The sequence below is a fragment of the Spermophilus citellus genome (assembly GCF_964194105.1).
Source record: "Spermophilus citellus genome assembly, chromosome: 10".
NCBI lineage: Eukaryota > Metazoa > Chordata > Mammalia > Rodentia > Sciuridae > Spermophilus > Spermophilus citellus.
In genome coordinates this window covers 122,926,728-122,944,849 of record NC_138197.1, presented here as the reverse complement: position 1 = coordinate 122,944,849, position 18,122 = coordinate 122,926,728, and the positions used below count along the sequence as shown (strand labels likewise).

Below are 18,122 nucleotides of genomic sequence, written 5' to 3'. Positions count from 1 at the left end.
ACAGAGGGAGGTGTGTGGCTTTCCTTTTTGGTGCTGGGGTCAGATCCCGGGCCGAGCAGTCTCCCCTGCCTCACCCGGAGCCCTTCATCATATTCTTGAATGTAACTGTCTCACCTTAAAACATTTAGCACCTGTTATATTCTAAGTATACGGTACCATTTTGACCATTTTTAAGCGTACCAGTTTAGCAGCAGTAAGTTTGATTTTTTTTTTTTTTTAAATGCAGCAAGAGTGATGAACAGGCAAGAACCCGGCTATATTTAGGGAAAAGTACATAAACGGATTTATTCCTAGAGGTGGGCTTATTAACGTCTGGCTAGGCTTACTCAGGTGGGCCCACCTGGCATTTGGAAATGGGCTTGTGTTTGAGTATTGGAGACTCTGGGTCAGTGCCCTTGGGGATTGCCTAGTTATGAGCCACCTGCTGCTCCAGTATGGCCAGATCCTGACTTCTTTGAGCTGCACTCAGCCCAGTTCCTATTGGGCACTTGATAAATGTTTAATAAAAACGAGTAAATTAAAGAATAGAAGGTGGACTAGGATTGTGGTCACTTGAGGCCTGCCAAAACTACTGTCTTTTACTGGACTTATTACATTCTGCCACTGTAGCCCAAGGCGTGAATTTCCTTTGAAAATGAAAATCCAAATGCAGCTGGCATAATTAATTCTTTCTTTTTTCTGTATGTAACTTTATTCATAGCATGCAAAGTTGTTGAAATTTATGAATACCATGACTATTTTAGGGTGGTGTGGGATGTTCTTCGTTTGCCTTGTTTTCCACCCCAATAAAGCAAACCAGTTTTAATTTTCCTTAAGGAATTAATTTACCTATATTGAATATGTTTGTTTTGGGGTAAAGTTGCCAGAAATGGTCAAACCCAATATCTCGACTATCCCATGTATTTTTCTTTTCTTTCTTTATTCATTTATTCTAATTAGAATATGTGTGACAGCAGAATGCATTTTGATTCATTGTACACAAATACAGCACAACTTTTCATTTCTCTAGTTTTACACAATGCAGCGTCACACCATATGTGCAATCCTAAATGTACCTAGGGTAATGATGTCCATCTCATTCTTCTATCTTTCCTGACTCCATGCCCCCTCTCCTCTCCTCTAATTAATTCTTTATAACAAGAATTAACAAGAGCCAAAGTACCTCTATTACTAACACTTATTCTTGGGAACTGATGAGCTTATTTAATTAACACTGAAAGTCTCTTTGCCAGAGGTCAGAAAAAATATGCTTGGTAGCATGATGGCTATTCTAAAGAGTTAAAAGTCCCAGAGGATTGAACCTAGGTCCATGCCAGGCTCTTGTACACCTTCTAGTTCAGTGATGTGTGTAATTAGGTTCGTCAGCATTATTAACAACTAACCTTGAGTTCTGGGAAGGCAGTGAAGTCTGTAGTACTCTCCTTCCCATTGTACTACGCCTTATTTCTTGCCCGCTCTCTAGCTAACTCTACAGTATCACCTAATACAGAGTTGAAGGAATACTAACAACTACCAATTTCCAAGTGCTAGAGCCTCATACCACATCATTACCGGTGACAAATCAGGTGTACCAAATGGAAACTTTATTATTCCAGAACTGGGCTTAATTTTGCAAGAATAAGAACCATGAGGATCTCAGCCACAGCATTGCCAATACCTAACAGAGTGCTTGGCACAGCAAATGCCAATAAGTATTTGCCAAAAAATGAATGAGTCAGGATTCTAAACTGAAGTTCACAGACATTAGGAAATGTGCCTAGCATCACAAAGTAAGGGCAAGACACTGAGTCCTAGTCTAGGACCCTCCTTTCCTTTATGCCATACAAGTTTTCTGGTAGAGTTGCTTGTCAGTTCATTCATTCATTTTCTTGGATGCAAGTGACAGATAACCCAACTCTAATTGCTTTCGGCAAGAAATGGAATTTTTATGCTAGGATGACTCAAGAATCTAATGACATAAATGGCTTCAGACAGATCTGGAGCCAGAGGCTTAGACCATTGTCATCAAGCTTTGACCTCTCTTCCATATTTCTACTGTCCTCCAATATGTTAGCTTAATTTCAAGCCTTCAGCAACTACAGGCCTGCAGCTGAAAAGCACTTGCATTTATTTCTGCTTCTCTCTGTGCCTCTTGGCAACTTGGGCTAGAGTGGGCCGGTGTAGGTTCAAGGCAAGTGTGGAGAGAGATTCCATCACCTGATGGAAGGGTCTGTAAAGCATCTGGGGCTTCATACCACAGATGAGAAGAGTGAGACCCATAAAAAGGAAGTAACTTATTAAGGCCATCATCATGTAAGTGTCAAAACGGGTGACAGAGCTTAGTATCTCCCCCTTCAGTCCTGGGTGGTTCTTTCCACACCTGAGCAGCCTCTTTTGGAAAGGAAGACACAGAACTGTGTGCCCAGGGAAAAGAGAAGGCTTTACCCAAAGCCACAGATAAAATGAACTCGGTCACAGTGTCGTCATCTCAAACCCCACCTAGGTGGCATTCAGGGATATTTCTCAAGGGACACGGACCACATCATTTACAGTCTGCAGACTGGACAGAACTTCTGATCTCTCCTTTGAGGCCAAAGTGAGAAAGGCCTTGCCTTTATTTCAAAAGGTCCTGGGCAGGATTTCTGGACTCCTGTAGTCCAGCTTCCTCGACAGCACTCCTCCTGCAGATCAGGCCACGTTGACCTGGGTCCCACGTTTGTCTTCACCATCTTGTCCGTCCTAGCATCCTTAGGTGGTGGCAGAGAGTCCAGGCCACATAAATATTTGAGGAGAGAGGGAGGAATAGTATCTCTGGACCCTTGTTAACACTGGATAAGGAATCGTGGAGTTGCTGCATTGCTGGGAGATGCCTCACAGAAGCAGAGAAGTTGCCAGACTGAAATTACAGCGCTTACAAGCTCACATGCCTGGGGTGTACGTATTCCCATGCTCAGTGAATATTTAATTGAATGAATGGATGGGTGGATGAGTGGGTGAGTGAAACTCTCAATCCCTCACAGGACAGATTCATGTTCTTCATTTGAAACATGGAAACACACACATACACACACATTCATCCATTCTCTCTCTCTCTCTCTCTCTCTCTCTCTCTCTCTCTCTCTGTCATGCTGGAGTGTGGCTCCACCTAGTGGACACTCCAAGATTATGCCTGGATCTCTACCGGGTTTCTGGCTCCTTTTGTTCTGTGGCTTCTGCCCTTGCTCCTTCCTGCTTTACTCACTTTGGCACATGACCACTGAGGGTGGCGGCATGGCCCTGCAAGTCAGCAGAAGCCTATCTGGAGTCCTGGAAGGAGCAACTTGAGAAAGATGTTGTTAGGGGACAGCGTGGACGAGATTGGATCAATTGCTTTAGAGCTGCTGGTGATGCACAAAGGACCTTATGTCCTGAGGCCCATAACTGGTTTGCTGTGTGGCCCTGACCAACCCACCTGCTGTCTCTGACCCTTGTTTTTGTTTTTATTTTTAATTAATCTGGGGATGCAGGAGCTGAGCTCAGCACAGCTGTGATGACTGAATCCTTGCTGTGTAACCCTGGGCTTGTTCTCAGATCCCAACATGCCCTCCCTTGCCATCGGGGAACCACTGTGCTCATATTGCAGTAGAGCACACTGGCTTTAGATAAAGTAAGGAACTCAAGGGCTCCGAATGGCACATGCCTGTAATCACAGCAACCTGGGAGGCCGAGACAGGAGGATCTCGAATTCAGAGCCAGTCTCAGCAACTTAGTGAGGCCCTAAGCAACTTAACAAGACCCTGTCTCAAAAAAAAAAAAAAAAAAAAAAAAATTAAAAGGGCTTGGGATGTGGATTAGTGGTAAACTGCCCCTGGGTTCAATTCCCAGTACCAAAACCAAAATCAAACCAAAACAACAACAACAAAATAAAACCATGAACTGTCTGTCTGACTCTAGCACCTATACCCTCAGCACTCACCGTACTGCTCCTTAGAGGCTCTGTATCAAATGGTTAAAGATGTGACCTCTGGAGCCTTGCTTCTTTAGTGTGAATTCCTGATTCTATGTGTGACCTTGGGCGAGTCACTTAATCTCTCTGCATTTTTTCTCCATCTGTGCAATGGGATAACAACACCAAAGTTTTGCTATAAAATTTTATACAGCCACCCACATACCACTTAGAATACTCCCCAGCATTTCCAGTTGTTTTAACTATAAATTCAGAGTTACTCAAATATGTAAGTATTTCATGCCTTCACAGTTATTTTCTGCCTCTGAACTTTTGCAGTTTGTTTTTGACATTGCCTGAAGGAGCTATAAATTTAGATCTTTAATATTATTTTCAAGAAAGGTTATATTTACAGTTACAGAGACACACTGACAGGTCTGAAGAAAAGAAAACTTCCTCCGTGCATCTTAGAGGTTGTGTCCCATTATTGCCCTCCCCCCACAGGCACTATGAATTAAATTATATCAATTTTATGAATACCAAAATTGTATCGTGAATGGTACAAGCATATTCTATTCCATTATTTAGGAGGTAGAAGTATTGATTGCTTATATGCAAATATCTCAAGTGAACAGAAATTTTTATAACCTTGCTTTGCCTTTCTTCATTTTTATACCTGGAGCCTGGGAAATGGATGGGACCTGGGCTTCTCCTGACCTCCCAGAACCTTGATCTATTCCAAGATACCAGGATTGGAAGAAGCTAAGTCCCAGAAGTCCCTCTGGGGGACTGAAGTGTGGATAGAGGTCTGCCATTGTGGGATGGCCCACAGGGGCAGCAGAGCATGACTGGACACAAGTCTTGAAGGTGGTGTGGTCTGGTTCGTCGCTGGAGACTTCACATTGACTCTCCTGGGTTCCAGTAAATGACAGGGAAGCCGCACTGCGTCTGTCACCCGCAGTAAGTGGAGACTCCAACCATGTTCCAGACCAAGCTTCATAACCTTGGCACCATGATGCTCAGGGCCACATAATTCTCCATTGTTTCAGGATGTGGGGGGTAGAAAGAAGGGGCCATAGAGAAGACCCCCTTCCAGGACAGGTCCCAGGGATTCACCTCTTCCAGCTATGCCTCCATCGAGTCCAGTTACCACCCAGTCAGACCACTCAAAGTAGGATGGACTGATTAGGTCACAGCTCTCATAGTTGTAGGATCCACAACATGAAGAAAAGACCATTAACTCCAATTTTCAACCAAACTGAAGCAAGTTTATATTGTGTACCCAAGAGAGCTGGCCAGTGGCTGTCTCACCCAAAGCCAGGCCAGAGAACAGCCCAGAAAGGTTTTGATAGCACAAAGAGTTACAAAGGGGGGTGTCGTGGGAACTTACAGCTAACGGGGTTCTGGCAAAGGTAATACAAAGGCAGATAGAGGTTAGTGATCTACATGGATTAACATTTCAAGGCAGAGAGTCAATCGAGATTCCAACATCAGAATTTATGAGGCGCCCCTGAGTTTTTGGGGAGGGTTGTTACCTGGTCAAGGAGAGCCAGGCATGGGTGAGTTCAGAGCACGGGCAGGAATTCCAAACAAGTGTAAACATCAGATGGTGAGGCCCAATATAAATCTTAGTGTGTTACAGTAAAACAGAATGAACTTCTCATAACCGTGTGACGAGATGACTCCCAATCTTAAGACGGAATTAGGCTGGGTTCATCAATAATCTAATCATTTCACCTCTGAATAGTCCCATTTTCCCAAACATTTTATTTTTTTCTTTTGTATTATATTTTTTTAGGCAATTATGAATGGGATACTTCTTTTAATTTCTCTTTCAGCTGATTTGTCATTAGTGTATAGAAACACAATTGATTTATGGGTTTAGTTTTATATCCTGCTATTTTGCTGAATTCATATATGATTTCTGGAAGTTTTCTGGATCTTCTAAATATAGAATCACATCATTGGCAAATAGGGATCATTTGAGATCTTCTTTTCCTATTTGTATTCCTTTAAGTTCTTTCTTTTGCCTAATTGCTCTGGCGAGAGTTTCAAGGATTATGTTGAATAGAAGTGGTGAAAGAAGGCATTCCTGTCTTGCTCTAGTTTTTAGAGGGAATGCTTTTGATTTTTCTCCATTTATAATGATGTTGGCTTGTGTTTAGCATATATAGCTTTTACGATATTGAGGTATGTTCCTACTGTCCCTAGTTTTTCTAGTGTTGTGAACATGAATGGATACTGAATGTTGTCAAATGCTTTTTCTGCATCTATTGAGATGATCATATGATTCTCGTCTTTATTGACGTGATGAATTAACTTACTGATTTCTGCATATTGAACCGACCTTGCATCCCTGGAATGAGCCCCACTTGATCATGGTGCACTATCATTTAAATCTGTTTTTGTATGCGATTTGCCAGTATTTTATTGAGAATTTTCGCCTCTATGTTCATCAGGGATATTGGTCTGAGGTTTTCTTTCCTTGATGTGTCTTTGTCTGGTTTTGGTATCAGGTTGATATTAGCATTATAGAATGAGTTTGGAAGGGTTCCCTCCTTTTCTGTTTCATGGGATAATTTGAAGAGGATTGGTGTTAGTTCTTCTTGAATATATATTTTTTAATACAGGAGTTTTGTGGGGACACTTGACAACCAGGCTATAACATGTGCTGATCCAGCTCAAATAACATGATTGATTTTTCCCAGCCAGATAGTTTTTTTTAAAGAGAGAGTGAGAGGAGAGAGAGAGAGAGAGAGAGAGAGAGAGAGAGAGAGAGTGAGTTTTTAATATTTATTTATTTATTTATTTTATTTTATTTTTTTTTTAATTTTATTGTTTTCTACTTTCATCTTTCTTTTTTTTTTTTAAAGAGAGAGTGAGAGAGGAGAGAAAGAGAGAGAGAATTTTTAATATTTATTTTTTAGTTCTCGGCGGACACAACATCTTTGTTGGTATGTGGTGCTGAGGATCGAACCCGGGCCGCACGCATGCCAGGCGAGCGCGCTACCACTTGAGCCACATCCCCAGCCCCCAGCCAGATAGTTTTGGAAAAGGCCCTGATGATGGTTTATGTACAGGGGTAGTTGGAGTGGGGGGGTGGCCTGGAGTTATCTGGAAAATTGATCAATACTCTTTCTCCATGCTGTATTGTAGACAGGACTGAGGTCTCTTTTGGATGTCAATACCTCTTTTTTGTGCCACTTAAAAGGTCACTAGTAGAGATACAGGGGCATAACCTAAAGGTTAAATTGCTAGCAACTGGGGACATTCTCTAAACCTAACAATTTCTTGTTACTGGTTTTATGTTCTCAAAGGACATTTATAAGGAAGATGTTTTAGGTGGTGACTTTCTTCCCTAAAGGTACCATTTAAGAATCCTCATTCAATTTGTCTGTTTGGGCTGCTGTAACAAGAATATCATAGACGGGTGGCATGTTGAGAGCCACAGCCGAAGGGGCCCAGGCAAACTTCCAGCTGCCAGCTGATGATTGGCTCACAGCAGCCCCAGCAAACTTCCAGCTGTCAGAAGATGATTGGCTCACAGTGGCCCAGCAAACTTCCAGCTGCCAGCTGATTGGCTCCTCTGCGGTGATGCTCATTGGGCTGTTTCCCTGCCCTTTCAGACCACAGAGCTGCTCATTGGGGGACTTTTTTTGGCTCCACCCATGCGACCCAGCCAATTGGCCTCAAGAGCAGGAGGAGTGGGGGGTTGAGAGGCTTGTGGGAAGCCAGTGGTGGCAGTTGGGCTCTGAGGGAATTCCTGAAGAGCTTGTGTGGTGTGGCATGTGTGTGTGTGTGTGTGTTCTAAAAATAAAGTTTGTTTCTGCTTGATAAGTGGCTCGAGAATTGTGCCCAGACAGACTGCGGCATTTGGCGGTCTGCACAGGGAGCGACTGAGGGTAAGTGATAAGGTAAACTGCTTGCCCCTGAGGGCAGGGAGAGAGGATGGGTAGCCATTTTAAGATTCTTCTTTTGTTTTGTTTCGCTTTTATTTTAAGTTGCCTGTCCCTGGAGATGTGTAAGACGGAAGAAAAACTACTCACATCTGAGGAAAAACTATTTGCGTCTGAGGAACAGATAGGGAGAAAGGACGGATGGACATTTCAGGAGGATAGAAAGGCTATTATAATGATTTTGTGTTTTTCCATTTTTGTTTCATTCTGTCTCGGTTTTGTTTGGTGTTATCTTGTTGGGTTGTATTATAGTAGAAATATGGGATCAGAAATTAGTAAAAAGCAAACTGAAAGAGTGTTAAGTAAATTGTTAGAGGAAGGAGGCATCCCAGTAAAATCAAGAGCAATCAGGGCATACGTTGATACAATACAAAAATGTAGCCCATGGCTTATTAAGGAGGAGTTGTTAAATATATCACAATGGAACCATCATGGTGAAGATTTAAAAAGAATAGAAAAGAAAAGCCCAGGGACTCTGCCAGCTGGCACATTGCCATTGTGGATGTTCAAATCTTGTTTGCTTAGTCCAAAGCCTTCAGTTCAGACAATGGTAGAGGAAGGAGAAGTCATATTGATTCAAGTAAAAGAGAAGGTCTCTTGAGCTAGTCAGACAGAGGAAAAAATTCAAGTAAAAGAGAAGGTCTCTTGAGCTAGTCAGAAGAGGAAAAAATTCAAGTAAAAGAGAAGGTCTCTTGAGCTAGTCAGACAGAGAAAGAAAGTTTAGAGCAGAAAAAGCCATCAGGGGAAAAGTTACAACAGGAGACTGCTACTAACACCTTTCTATCACCAGAGGGCGTAAGTGTCCAACCAACAGCGCCACCTCCATATGCTGGGAGGCCCCCAACCCCCGTAGTTGATAGATGGGATCCTGAGACAGGACCTCAAATATTAGCATGCCCTGTATTTGAGCAGGCAGGAGGGCAGCGAATTCACCATGCTTTAGATTTCAAAACAGTGAAGCAGCTAAAAGAGGCTGTAACAACCTATGGTCCTCAAGCACCCTTCACTGTAAGCTTGGTCGAATCCATTACCAACTTGAACATGACGCCAGCAGATTGGGCTAATATGTGTAAAGCTATGCTAAATGGAGGACAATACCTGTTATGGAAGGTTGCCAATGAGGAATTTTGCAAGGAGACGGCTAGGTGAAATGCAGCAGCTGGTTGTCCTCAGAGAAATTTAGATATGTTGTTAGGAAAGGGACCTTATGAGGATCATCAGCAACAAATTGCATATGATCCTGCCATATACTCACGAATTGCTGCAGATGCGGTTAGAGCATGGAAGACTTTACAAGGACATGAAGGTTTACAAGGTCAATTATCTAAGGTAATACAAGGAGCTAATGAACCTTACGCTGAATTTGTAGATAAGCTTATTCAAACAGCTACGAGAGTTTTTGGGAATACAGAACAAGCAATGCCATTAATAAAACAACTGGCTTATGAGCAAGCGAATCATTGGTGCTGATAATGCCAAGGTTGCGGGTTCGATCCCCGTACGAGCCACCAAATGCCGCAGTCTGGCTGGGCACAATTCATGAGCCACTTATCAAGCAGAAATGAACTTTATTTTTAGAACACACACGCCACACTACAGGAGCTCCTCAGGAATTCCCTCAGAGCCCAACTGCCACCACCGGCTTCCCACAAGCCTCTCAACCCCCCCACTCCTCCTGCTCTTGAGGCCAATTGGCTGGGTCATGTGGGTGGAGCCAAAAAAGTCCCCCAATGAGCAGCTCTGTGGTCTGAAAGGGCAGGGAAACAGCCCAATGAGCATCACCGCAGAGGAGCCAATCAGCTGGCAGCTGGAAGTTTGCTGGGGCCGCTGTGAGCCAATCATCAGCTGGCACCTGGAAGTTTACTGGGGCCCCTTCGACTGTGGCTCTCAACATGGCCTAAACAGCAAACATTTGCTTCCCACAGTCCTGCAGGCCCTAAGTCCAAGACTGAGGTGACAGCAGATTCCATGTCTGATGAGGTGTCATGTCCTGGCTCATGGCCAGCTGTTTTCCCACACAGACATGGCAGAAGGGCGAGGGAGCTCTCTGGGGTCCCTTTTATAAGGGGACTAATCTCATTTGTGGGAGGTCTACAAATCATGCCCTAATCACCTACTGAAGGCCCCTTGTCCTAACGCCATCGTGTTGGGGTTAGGGTTTAGGATTTCTACGTGTGAATTTTCTACATCCAGTCTGAGCATGAGCCTTCCAGAAACTTCCTTCTCTGAAGCCTCCTCCTTCACTCCTGCCCCTTTATGGCCTGTCGGTCCCGCTTTGGACACAAGCTGGTTTTGGCAAATCTCGTGTATATTCATGAAACTAACTTTCTGTGGCCTCTTTCCCCAGGATGGAATGAGTGCTCTCTAACACTTGGTAAAGCTGCTAATTCACCAAGTGGTCAGCAGAAACAGAGGCTGGGAACGGTGACTGCATACACAGTATGTCAAGGTCCCTTTATAACATCCCCCTTGGTAGAGACAGCAGGGGAAAGGCCACCCAGCGATTAAGGTGATTTAAGAGACATTCACAGAGGGCTTGAAAGACATCTCACACCCACAGGGGGGAAATCCTTGGCAAAAGAAGGACACATACATGGCTATCAGAAAATGTTTCTGAGAACATGGAATTCTTAAAATGACTTCTCATGGATGAATAAAGAGAATATCTAAGGATCTTCTTTCACATCCCGCTCCTCCTCGCCCATGTCCTGACCTCATGCAGAGTGTGCTTCTGGGCACTGTTTGAAGTATCCTCCGAGAGAGAGGAGCAGGTCACAGAGACCCGCAAGAGCAGAGCTCAGTCCTCGGACCTCAGGCGCTCAGCAGGCCCTGGGCCTGTGGTGATAGATCCAGGCCAGGGCTCGGCATTCTGGTGTGCGGACCCCACTTTGAGAAGCAAAGCATTTATTCTGGAAAAAGCTACACCTGCTTATGCAGCAGGAGGAGCAGCGGGAGGAGGGGGCAACAGAGGAGTTGCCTGCTTGTCCCAAGTCACAAGTGACAGTGAGCCTGAGCTAGGCCTGGCTGACTCCCTGGCTCCTAGGCCAGTGCTCAAGTCAATTCTGCTGATTCCCTCTGTTCTGAGTGGACAGAGCCACAGATGGACTATCCGTTCCCCATCACAATTAGAGGATTTTCCCAGTGATAGAAATCCTCACTTCCTGCTCATCTTACCTAATGAGCCCTTGCCTTCCTGGAAAGCCACCATGCGATGCCAGGGTACTGAGACAACCCCACACAGTGATCATAAATCCAGGGTTGGACCCTCTAACCCTCCAACTCAAGGCGCATTTCTGGAAGCTTCTACTCTGAGGACCCCTTCTTGCAGCTCAGTCTTGAATCCACAACCTCACTGGTAGGCTGGCCAATGTCCTGGCTTCCTGCTGTGTGGACAGCAGAGCTGTTTACCTATTTCCTGGTTTTGCAAGGAGGAAGGGAGGGAGAGAGGGAGAGAGAGAGAGGATAATGGAGAAAGAAGAGAGGAAGAAAGAGAGGGACCCTCATGTCTTGGCCTTTCTCAATCTGCCCTTGTGCTCTTCCGCCCAAGAATACAGGCATCTCGAAGATGCTGTGTGTATAGTAGGAAATGCAAGAGAACAGAACAGAGTTTCAGCTCAGACTGGTCAATATTTTTTAAAGTCAGTAAGAGAAGGGGCCCCAAGGATTTTTTTTTTTTTTTTTTTTTTGCGGGGCGGGGGTGGTGGCTTAGTCTCAGTTCACATTTGGACGGTTGCAGCTAAAAGCAAAATCTGTTTTTAGAGCAGCAAACGAACCTGTCATCCTGGTGGAAGTGAACACAGGAAGCCAGGTCGGTGGGTCTCTGCTCTGCGGGAACTGGCCACAGATGTGCCTTATTCCTCCTCAGAGGAAGGGATTGTGGGCAGGCCCTGGGGGTGGGGGGCGTTTCTCATGTCCAAAGCTCTAGGAGCAGTTGAGTTTTTGACTCTCTGTCAGCTCTCATAAGAGACTAGAAGTCAAACTCCCTAAATTAAGATTGTTCCCTGGAGCTAGAAAGAGGCGTCCCTTCCAGTTCTGTGGTGACAGTGAGCCCGGCAGCCCAGGAGAGGCCTCTGGGGAGCGTTCTCCTGGGGAGCCAGGCCCACCTCTGAGCTGCTGGGGTGAAACCCGCCTTTTGGGAACTTGGCCCAGATACTTCCTCTATTTACCAATAAGATTGGGGGCCCAGTTTGGTGGGAGAAAAGCCCATCTCCTACTGGTCCCAGCACCCGCAGAGCTAGGCCATGACCTCAGTGACCTCAGGCTCATCTGCCAGACGTTCAGGGCCGGTCAGGGGCTGTCTGCCCACCTCTCTCTACAGTGCTTTATACCAGAGTTGGCTTGACAGCACCTCGGTCCCCAGGCTGTGCCTGCAGGGTGGGGAGCATTCTGAGCATCTTTTGCATTTCTGTGGTTCCAGTGACGATCAATACCTGTTACATATTGGCCAATCTGAACTGAGTCCTTCCACCACTCAACTCTCCATTCTAACCCAAACAGCACTCACAAGAGAATCTCCACCCAGAGGACGTTGTGAGGGAGATGAAGAAGGGCTTGGGCAGCCAGGGCAAGGTGGTGAGTGGGTCAGAACCAAGGAGCATGGAGAGGGTCTTCGGATGAGGTCAACTTCCTGCTTGATGAAAGTGCCCGGGGACACAAGTGGGGAACGCAACCAGACAGACACTTCCATACTCCTGCTCCTAAGTGGGGATCCAACAGAAAAACTAAAACAGATGCAAGGACAGAGGGGACACCAACCAATAATAGTGAGGAGCACGTGGACAGGGCAGGAGGAACTTCCAGAGACTCAAAACTCCCCCACTGGACTCCCAGCTGTGGGACCCCTTCTCTTAGCAGAAGTCTCTGTCGCTTTTGCAATAAACCCACTTCTTGCTTGTATCTCTGTGTCCTGTTCTTCAATTCTTTGCTGAACACAGACAAAGAACCCAGCACCCTCAGTGGGTAACAATTGGCTTTGTCACAGAAGCTCCTCAAGACACACATAAGCATGTCTGACTTAGGGCAGAGGCTTCCTCTTGCTCCCTGATCAGTTATCTGGATGATGACGTTCTTGCCAGGAGGGGAGAGAAGATCTCAACTTCTTTCCTCCCGTCCCTCTTCAGTGAGGTGATCCGTGAAGCGGTGCGGAAGGTCTTAGGAGCCAGACTGATGAGTAGGTGGAGGTCTGTGTCCAGCTCTGCCACTTACTTTTTAGCCAGTGTCTATACCTCGGTTTTCCTCTCTGGAAAATGGAAATAAAAATTCTTGCCATGGGGGGTTGTGAGGATTGAGATCACGCATATAAAGAGGGAATTGGAATATAAAGGAGCAGAAAGCAAACGCGCCCCACGCAGACTTCAGTGACACAGAAGCATCTCTGGTGTGGGCACCCACTCAGCATTGTCCCCATTGCCTCTGCGATGGAGTGTGACAACCAGCTGACAGTCACGTAGTTAAATTCCCTACCTGAGAGCTCAGAGCAGGAGATGCTGGGGTCGCTGGGGGCTCCAGAGGGTGAGGTGGTCAAGAGAGTCAGGAATCAAACTGGAACCTGGTGGGCGAGTCCGCCTCCTCCACAGGGTGTGAGGGTGGAGCTCCTAGGTGGCCCCAGGCTGCTGCTGGCCTTTGAGGATAGGAGGCTGCCAGGGAGGTGGGTTTAACCAATCAGTGATAAGACTGCAGGCTGCCAGCTCCGGGCCTGGGTCCTGAAACGCCCCTGGACCGTGTCTCTCTTCTCCTGCTTACACGGCCCCCTGCGGACACGGCCTCTGCGCTTTCACAGAGCGCCCCCCCCCCCTTCACCCCCGCGGCAAAGTGCCTCTGTGTCCACTGGGCCACTGCAGGACATCCCTATTCTGTAGGTGGGAAGACTGAGGCTGAGAAGGGCACCAACCTGCCGGGCACTTGCGTCCAACTAATACCAACTCAGGGGTTTTCTCTTGAGTCCAGTTTAAGAGATGCACAAGATGCGACCCTTCATCTCTTCCATCTTCACTTCCATCAGCGCCAGGTTGTCCGGCTGCTCGTTCAGTCTGCGCGGAGCTCCTCCTCCGTGGCGCCAGACAACAACGAGTACGAATGGTCCGAGCCACTATCTGGAAAGCCCTCTTCCCCTACTACCACCAACTGGGGGCCCATGGGGCAGCCTCTAGCTCTGACGCAGCAACTCCACGTGCACTGTAAGGTCACGGGCTTCACCTCTTCTCCGGATCCCGGAGCTTGGCTGCTGTCTACAGCGACCTGAAGGTCTGAAGACCCGGAGGGCAGCATCCGCCACTTGCGTCTCACCGAGCCCAAGCTGCGCGAAGAACTTGGTGAGAAGGATCGTCGGCTTGCCATGGCTGTCATCCGTAAGAAGCGCGGAATGTGAATGGATTCCGCTGCAGCCTGCAGAACTCCTGGACCCTTGCAGCCCTAGGAATCCTCAGGCTGGTGTTGGAGCCCCCCCCCCCCCCCCCCAGTGTGGTTGACAGTACTGAGGCTTAGGGCAGCTGGATTCTTGCTGGTGACCTGGCACCTTCACTTGGGGCTTCAGACTTAATGGGTGACATCAGCAATTATGACTTTGTGTACCCTTTCTCCCCAGTTTATTCCGGTTAGGCAGAATCACTGAACTTGAAACCTACCCTGGAGGGATGCAGGTGGGATGCCCAGCGACTCTGGGTTTAGGAAAACCACACCTTAAGGTTTGCCAGCAAACAGAGAGGACTCTACTGTGGGTAGTGATAAAGATCCAAATACCATCAGTTCTCCTTTTCATGGTGGACCTTTTCAGGTGCAGCCTGTGGTTCTAATGGGGACCAGTTGATCTGTGCCTCTGTCTCCTAGAACCTCCCCATCCATGAGGCCATTGAAGGGGGGTCTGGGTGACCTGCTGATGGAGATCCAGCTTGCCAGGGACTTAGGTTTATCCTGTTATGTTTGCTACTGGTTACAAGTTCTATTTTCTGTACAATTAGTCAGACTAAAGTTTTCACTGTGTTTGTTTGGCAAAACAAATCAAACAAAAAGTAAGTTTTTTTTTTTTTTAATAAGATATGCACAAGAGGTATCCGTGCAAGTTCACAGGCCAGATTCCCTTTGGCTCTCAGAACGGTCCCTTTCTAACTTGATTGATTCACGGAAATCTTTTTTTTTTTTCTTTCCCCTTTATAAAAAGAAGTCCCATTTTTCAGTGTCCGGATTGCTTCTGGCTACTGTTCTCTCCCCAGCTGGTGAGGTTTTGTGGCCCATTTCTCTTCCTCCTGCATTAGATAAGTAAGAATGATGAATCGATCTGCTGCCTCACTGACTTGATGAGGATAAATAGGGTGGCAGCCTTTTATGAAACGCAGTGCTGGCAAAAAAAGAAAAAAAATGAAGGCAGAGAGAGGTCATTACCAATCCTACATGAACTCCATCAAGATTGATTTCCGTTTTCTGAGACCAAATAAATGATTCATATCAGGAGAGAATGAATTATGATGACATCCCTGAGTTATAGGGACCTCTAAATCCTAAAGGTCTTTATGGCTTGAACTTCTATCAAAGGGTTGACTAGCATTTTTTGAATGCTCCCTGTGATGGGGAGCTCATCACCTGTTCATTTGCTCTTAGTTATACTTGGGTGAAATCTGAGTCTTGGAAGAGTGTACGGTTGGATCAGTCCTAATACCTGGGCCTCCCTGAATGAAGCAGATTCCTCTGATCTACGAGCCTTTTCTGCCAGCTGAGCATGGCCATGATGGTCATTGCTGTCTTCCCTTCTCCAGGCCAAACAGCCTGCTTCCTTAGCTTTCTTCCACCTTCCAGTTACTTCCTTCTGGGGAGGCTGCAGTTTCTCTGTGACCTTTGTCAAGTGTAGGGGACCCTTGTCATGTTCGTAGCTACCCATCAACTTTCTACTTGTGGAAACCCCACAGTCTATGTCCTGTTTCCCTTACAGCAGGGAGAGCTGGATCTGCCAGCCTTCTCTGCTGCCAAGATGTGGTCATGTGACCTTGGTTCTGCCAGATGGGTGCGCCCAAATGGAACTTGGATTATGAAGGGGACACCAGGGGCCAAGGGAGCTTGCATCTCATTCCATGGAGCTTTTTGGGGGGCGCAGATTGATCCCTGGTTCAGGAAGAGCATTGGGGCTTGCAGCGGGGGCAGGCACTGAAGTTCAGTTCCTGGTAACTGCAGAACTGCCACTAGTCATTTCTGCCTCTGTAGTTTTGGTGGCAGCGGCGACCGCAGTGACCTCATCGCGCCAGCTCTGAATCAGGGTTTGTTAGTTATTTCTAAGGCTTTGCCTTTAATGGTTTCTCCAGCCCAGTCAACAGTTGTATGGCTCCTCTACTATCTTTGCATAACCCCCCTTTCATTTTAAAGTTAGCTGGGAATCTTGACTCACGTGAATCGTGAGCTGAGCGTGTAACTGTGGAGAGGTGACTGCACGGAGGGGACCTCCATTCCCTCACTGTAGCAGCCAGGCCCATGGCTGCAGTCACTCTTCTAGGCGACCCCCCACCCCCACCCTGCACAGCCAACTTCCATTAAACTCACTGGTCACCTGAACCCTTGTAGTTAGAGGCAGAGATTCATTGCCTGTCCAGAGAATTTTATAAAAACAGACTCTACGTACTTTCTTAATTACCTGTTCAACAGAAAACAGCCTGGGAGCTCGCTCCCCGCTCAGACACCATCTTTAATGCATGAAGAGTGATTCCTTTGAAGCCCTTCCCTTGACAAGGAAAGGAAGTAATGAGGCATTAGGGATCAAACCTGCCACTTTTCTTCTTTCCCACTGATTCATCCCCCACAGCACACAACTGACAAGCTCAAGGTCATCCTCAGCCATGTTGAACCAGATGCGTCACTCAGCCCTCTCCACGGTGGGCGTGACGAGGGAGGGACAGCATCTTTGATTCTTCCCCTCTTGATCTTCCCGAGTGTCCCTCCCACTCCCAGGGGCCCTCGGGGAGGGCACAAGGAAGCTTCCCAACACAGTCTTAAAACAAACAAGAACCTTCTTCTGCTGCCAACCCAGAGGCAAGGACAAATACCAGAGGGACAGAGAGGTGGGTGCTTAATGCCACAGCAGAGGCGGGTCCCTTATGTGGACAAGGGCGTCCGTGTGTACCTGTGAAATGATAAGTCTCATGTAGACCAGTGGCAGACCAGGGAAAGGGAAGGGAGAAGCAGGTTATGTGTAAGTAGTTCCTTAGGCTTAACACAGACTGAATCCTCGCCCTGCAAACTAGGATGGCCAGCGGTTTTCTCAGATGTACCGCTAACATGTCTTGACTGTCCACATCCTAACCACCTTCCAGGTGGAGATTCTAGAAAGGCCAGGAGATAGCACAGAAGCTGCAGCTGGTCTGACAGCAGAGATCAATTTCTGATCTCTCTCTCTCTCTCTCTCTCTCTCTTTTTTAATACCTTTGCTACTCAAAGGGTGGTCCCTGTGAAGCCAGATTTAAAGTTAGGTAGTCAGTGTAGTTAGGTAAATTGGGTCTAATACCGAGTGAAATCTAAAATGGAGGCCATGCTGGGAATGACTCAGGGAAAACACAGGACAATGGAATGTTAATGGAGTCCTGAAAAGGCCCTAGGCCAAAGTCCACCCTATAACAGCCCCCAACAGATTTGGAGATAGCCCATCCCAAAGAAGTGATAATGAAGTCCTTCCTGCCCAGATGACTTCTTTGGCCCACCTGTGTCCCAACCCCTCCCACCTACATTCCATCCCCAAAACTATAAGAAAGGGAAACAACCGCACTTCCACGGATTCCACCTATTGGGTCCCCTTCTTCCTCCGGGAGAAGTCTTTTCTGCTGTCCTTTAATAAACTTCTACTTTCTACTCTGACCTTGCCTCGGCGTGCTTTTCTGGTGTTATTCTTCAACATCGGGGAAGCAAGGACTCGTCACCGGTCAACAGCGGTATCAGAAGGACCTTGTCACAGAGCTGAAGGCCATTTAGCCCAGGTGGACTGATGGACCTCAGGGACCTATCATCGACTCAGATGTACTGAACTAACATCACGGAACAGTGTTACCTACAGGTGCTTTTTATATGCTCATTAGGATGAGGAAGAACCCGTGTTTAGTGCTCAGGAGTTGATTGTTTTCCGAAAGTGATGGCTAAGAGACTTGGCTGCCAGAGTTGAGCGATCTCTCTGCCACCCTTTTTGACATGCTCCTGTGTTCATTTAAGTGGCTGTAGCTCAGTGGTAGAGCAGTTGGCTAGCATTCTCCAGGCCCCCATCCCCAGCACTGCAGAGACTGAGAGGAAGTGAGAGA

General features: G+C 46.7%; 1 protein-coding gene across 1 annotated transcript in view; it reads left to right on the top strand.

The window, feature by feature from the left end:
- MTERF2 (mitochondrial transcription termination factor 2) overlaps positions 1–18,122 on the top strand; it is a 666,987-nt gene that overhangs the window by 66,720 nt on the left and 582,145 nt on the right. The gene's annotated exons all lie outside the window — the stretch shown is intronic.